Source organism: Solanum pennellii, chromosome 11, assembly GCF_001406875.1.
Source record: "Solanum pennellii chromosome 11, SPENNV200".
In the NCBI taxonomy this organism is placed as follows: domain Eukaryota; kingdom Viridiplantae; phylum Streptophyta; class Magnoliopsida; order Solanales; family Solanaceae; genus Solanum; species Solanum pennellii.
Genome location: NC_028647.1, coordinates 16,126,348 through 16,132,165, shown reverse-complemented (window position 1 = coordinate 16,132,165; position 5,818 = coordinate 16,126,348). Strand labels below are relative to the sequence as shown.

Here is a 5,818-nt window from a genome sequence, read left to right as displayed (position 1 = left end):
ATTTGTCACCAGGTATCTAAGATATCAATAGTGGTTCCTTTCACCCATTGGGTCCCTACATTTTAGTCGGATTCTTGATTCCCTTATCATTATTAGACCTACGGTTTCTAGAACTTGAGCAGATTGTCATGATTTAGTCAATTATACATTCCAAATCAGATTACCATGTTATAACTCAGTTTATTGCATAAATTTCATAACCCTAGCTATGTATTTCTTTAGTTCTTGAATTACACATGCTAGGTCAGATATTTTAATTATTTCAAACTTACATGCCTTAGTATTTGAATGCATCATTATTAGTTTAATTATTGCATTCTCAGTTTGTATGTTCAATTTTGAGCTATTCAGTATTTACAGAAAGTAATAATCAGTTAACTACTTAATTTATTGGGATTAACATAATACCAAGTTAGACTAGGGTTCAGTGTAACCAAATAGTCCTAAAACTACTAGCCACTTAGATTGTTAGTCCACTTTGTAGGCATCATTTTAGTGATTACATCAGGATGCCTCTATACCTCTCACATGATATATTGGATTCTTTAGATTTGGCATATACACCAGATTTTATATGTAGCTCATGTGGTTTTATCATCGGTTATTAGTAGTTCCTACAGTTCAGTCAGACTACATTGCATTGGCCATGTTTCAGTATTTCAGTCTCAGCATGTTATAACTTTGTCATTGCATTCAGATTATTCATATTCAGTATTTCAGCATCTTTATCTTGTTCAAAATATTTCATTATTTTATTACTTTATTTAGTTATATGTTATTTCAGCTTTACTCTATCCTACATGCTCAGTTGCTTTCAAGTACTCACGCATATGTGCGCTACAACTTCTCATAATGTAGGTTCAAGTTCTCAATATCCATATCACACTTAGTCGGTTCCTAATCTCAAGTTCAGCAGCATCAGTGGGTCCTCATTCTCCTAGGACAATAGACATGACTTTCTTTTCAGTATTTTTAGTCCTTTAGTTTAAGTTTTTCTAGACTTAGTTGATGTCTGTACCAACATTTCTAGTCAATTAGAGGCTATTTTCAGACATTGTTAGCTGAATCTTAGTATTGAGTTACTATCTTCTTTGTATTAAACTCATTAATTTTCATATATCTAAGTTATAGTATATGTGTATTCTCTATCTTTTCATTTTATTAATGATTATAGCTGTGCGTCTATTTATTATTCAGTTTATCTTTAGTTTGCTTATGATCATGCCAACATAATTAGCTTGGGATCACTTGTGTTCCTAGGTCCCCTATTCGCGTCTCGGGAGTAGCTCAGCGCGTGGAAAGTTCATTGTGACATTGTTTTCATAGTAGAATATATCTTCTTCAAAAGTCCTCATTCTATTTTTCATTTTAGTCTGATCTAATTTGTCCCCATATAGCTTGTTCATTTCTTTTTCTAGACTATCCCATCCTTCAGTGGTTAAGCCTCTTGGTTTTGTTCTTTCCAACTTAACTTGTTCAGCAATAATGTAAATGAAATATTCATTGGGAACTTCACTCCATTTGGTAAATGATTTTCCAACCTTCGGCGTTTGGTTAGTTGTCATCCTATATAAAAGAAAATATAAAAATATTTCAATGCAGAAAAGTACTTCACTATACTAGGCTATGATGTCAATTTGGCAAGGTGAACTTGATTGTTCTTAGAGTAACACGAGAAATAATGTACCTCATGCTCAAATTTATCGTATGACTGACTAATCACATATATCAAGTATGTCAAGAGAGGAATAAAAATCATTTTGGTTCGACGCATCACCTAGGAAGTGATGTACAAGGTATTTTCTAGACCAAACGAGACTATAAACCCATTTAAAGTTTGTTTGGTTGTCTAGTTTGGATTTGATATTTTGTTTTGCTACTTATTGTTTATACCAGTGATAATATTTATGAACAATAACAATTGACTAGACTTAAATACGAAGAATGTAAATGGAAAGAAACCAAGAGAATAGGTATATAAACTAAGGGCGGAATTTCACAACGTCATAAGCTAGTAAGACAAAGAAGAGAAATAAGAAAGTCAACATGCTTAAATCCATGATTTATTAAAACCAAACAGATCATGAAATTACATAACCAGGTGATTGCCATTGTACAAAATATGTATAACTGATTGTTAGAATCGATATTCTAATTTTTTATTATTATCAGAAATAAAAGAAAAAAAATTAATTCTCATATTTATTTTATTCTAAAGAACTAACAAAAGAAAATACAAAGATCAAATTCATACATAATCTACCTATACATAAAATATGAAAGTAAATGAATGAAAAATAAATCTTACTTGAAAGAAAAAGTACAACATTTGTTGTTGTGCCGTTGTGAGAACTAAAACTGTCCTGACAAAAAAGAAAGGAGTTTCTTTTCGTATCAAAAATAAAATATATTTAAAAAGATAATATTAAAAAGATCATGTAATTACATAGTGTAACTACACTCAATTCTTTATACTTCCTTCGGAATTGAGGAGTATAATCACTTCCCTTCAATTTCACCCCTCGTACCAAGTAATAACTTGGTCTACCAAACATGACAAAGAGAGTAATTACACCAATTCTCAATTCCTTTGTGGCCTTTCAAACAGGCCCTAAATTATTTTGAAATGCTTTAATAATATCTGATCATTTTGATATCCAGTACAAGTAACTTTATGACAATCTTTGTTAATCATTTAAAAGTACTTATATTATGTTCTTTAAATTATATTTATTTACCTAAAACATTAATTTAGTAATATTAAATCTAATTTATAACATTGTATACTATATGCATGACACATCCGTGCCGTAAAACTAATAATAGTAACATGTAGAATATCATAAATTGCATTGTCTATTTAGGTCCATAACAACACCTGCCCAACGCCCAGCCCTAATCTGTCATTCTACCGTCTATTTCTACCTGGTAAAAAGCAGTTCATGAGTTGAAAGAATACCGCCGACAAATACGAAGATTGCTTACTTTTATGTTTAGAATTAATTGCATTGACTCACAAAAGCATCTCCATTCCTATCTTTAATCCATAGTTGCAGCAACAGCGGTGACACCGTCTAATGTATTGATCGAGTTACTGGTAAATTCACTTGACTTCTCAACAGAAGAAGTCATTTCCACAATATACAAGTTAACTCGTTTGAGACACAAACACTATGACCCGCATTTGTTACTTCATATCCTTGACGAAATGGGTATGAACAAATCACAAATTAAAACCCTTGTTTCTTCTTTTCGTCAATTGTTGTTTTGTCGTGTTGACGAAAATCTCAAACCCAAAATTAAGATTTTACAACAACTGGGCTTATCTGGATCTCAACTTGCTACATTTCTTACAAACTTTTTTTTGGAGAAGAGGTTTACATACTATTATAGAGCCTAATCTTGTTTATCTAAGGGATTAGTTGCCCATTCATGACCATCTACCTATAAGTCTTATGAAAGAGCCTAGGTTGCTTTCCTGTAATCTTCATAAAGTTATGCCATAAAATATAACATTGTTGCAAAATTTTGGGTTTTCAATGGTCGATATTCTCAAGGCTTTATATAGGCATCCAAGGTTTCTGCTCAATAATCCTGAGTAGATTGAGAAAGTAATACATCAACTACAAAAGGATTCTCATATGCTTCTGAGTTCAGGGATGTATCTTCATGGTATTCAAGTACTTGCATCGGTTGATGAATCAAAATTAGAAAGAAAATTACATATTTATTGGAGTTTTGGATGGTTTGATCTGATATCGGTCTAATGGCAAACACTTCCTTAATGTTTGACTTCAAGAGAGATGCTAAGATAAGAACTACATTGAAGTTTTTCATGAACGAACTGGGGTATGAACCTAATTTATACCTCAGATTAGAAAAGAGGATCATGCCAAGGAATGAAATCTTGAAATTCTTATAGAAAACCAACTGGTAAAATGGAGGTTAAGTCTTTACACTGCTGTTTAATGTTCTGAACTTGATTTTCAAAAGAGATATGTACTTTCATTTGGGGAAAACATGCCCGAGATGTATGATTTATATATGAAAAGTATAGGCTAAAGCGAATTCCTTAAAGTGGAGACAATGGCTGCAGAGCAAATAGGTTTATTCAGTTCGTAAAAATATCTTTCTTATGCTCTTGTCAAGCATATTAATTTTTGTTTACTTAATTTTCAATGCTACAGATCTAAATTAATTACAGGGTGACAAAAACTAGAAATTGATATCAGGTCCATTGTCTATTCAACTAATGGTTCTTGTTTAATGACAAGAAGCAGTACATGAATTCTTTTGTGTGAGAATTCAGGTTTATTCAACTGCATGATGATTACATGAAAGTTTAGCTCGTTGTGGAATTAGGTTAGTTGGATCAGAAACTACATGTTGAAGATAAGAAAACCTTTTTTGCTAGTAGCTTAGATAGATATATAAAAGCTCTTCCATTTCTTAATGGATCTTTTTATTTCTGATCTTGAAAATAGAGGGAAGTTTTGTTAATTTTGAGTTAATATTTCCTAGTTAGAAGTCTTATTTCGAGGTTACACTTGGCGATTCTTTAGTTTCTATTTGCTGGATATATTTTTGAAACCTACAAAAGTTTCTCATGATTTTTGCTTAGATTTGTGGAAACTTTTTGCACTTATCAAAGAATATGTATTCTTCATAACTAGTAAGATGGATAGCTATTCGTTATTAATTATAATTGGTTAGATGGCAGCCGCTTTTCCCATACACCAATTGAAGCTATTTCCCCACTCAGAATTCAAGGTTAAATCCAACTTTGATATTAATGGTAGTTTTTTTACCAATTACATTCATCTTGATGATCAAGTCATATGCTCATGAAGAATAACTTAAGAATTGACGCACCACCATGTTTTTCTCATCTACCAACATGGAACCTAAACCTCCTCCTTGGCCACCGCCACAACAATTATCATCCCTTCTTCCACCATCACAATTAACACCACTGACCTTCTCCTCTGTCACAACAACTATCTCCTTAGCCAGCTTCTTCTCCACCTCATTTTCTACCAAAGATTTTAAACAATAAAGTTGCTGCAGCAACTATGCAGAAGTTGCTACAATAATTGAACAATTGTAGAAGCTGCTGCAACAATATAAGCAAGTGCTATTGTTGTTATATCAATTGTTACAATTATTGCAATAACTACCATAATTAATATTACCATAGTTATTACAACACGTGTTGTAATTAATATTACCATAGTTGTTGCAACAATTATTGCAATTGTTGTAACAATTATCATAATTGCTTGATTTTCTACATTTATTTATTGTAGTAGTCTTTGCGCGATTATGAAAAGAATCAAAATAAATTTATACTAAATCATAAAACATAAGCTATGAAAAATCAATTAAATATATCTATATTTTGTAACAATTGTTTTTCCAAATCACCTTTAAGGTACTGATATACCGTGGTTTCACGGTATTATTAATACTTTTTCCTTGAGATTAGTGTGTCCAAAAGCCTTTTTGTGCTAATTTTTATATAAGTTTCTCCTTATTTGCAGGAAATCTGTTCAAAGATGAAAGCGGAGGTTTTTGAGCGAAGAAATTCCGAAGAGAACACCTACGGATATTGTGACGGTCCGTCGTGTCAATGACGGTCCGTAGGTGGCAGCGTAGTGCAGCTGCTGAAGAAAGATGGGGAAGTCTGACCAAGTGTGGGGTTACGGAGTCCATGACGGTCCGTCGTGTCTATGACGCTCCGTCCTACAGGTTCGTCATGAAGTTCAGAGAAGTAATCCCAGTACCCATATTCCAAGAGTTTAAGTGTTTTGGAACGAAG

The 5,818-nt window shown here is 32.4% G+C and overlaps 1 pseudogene; it reads left to right on the top strand.

The window, feature by feature from the left end:
• The first annotated feature begins 2,989 nt into the window (after positions 1–2,989).
• On the top strand, positions 2,990–4,062 carry LOC107003705 (annotated as a pseudogene).
• Positions 4,063–5,818: the final 1,756 nt, after the last annotated feature.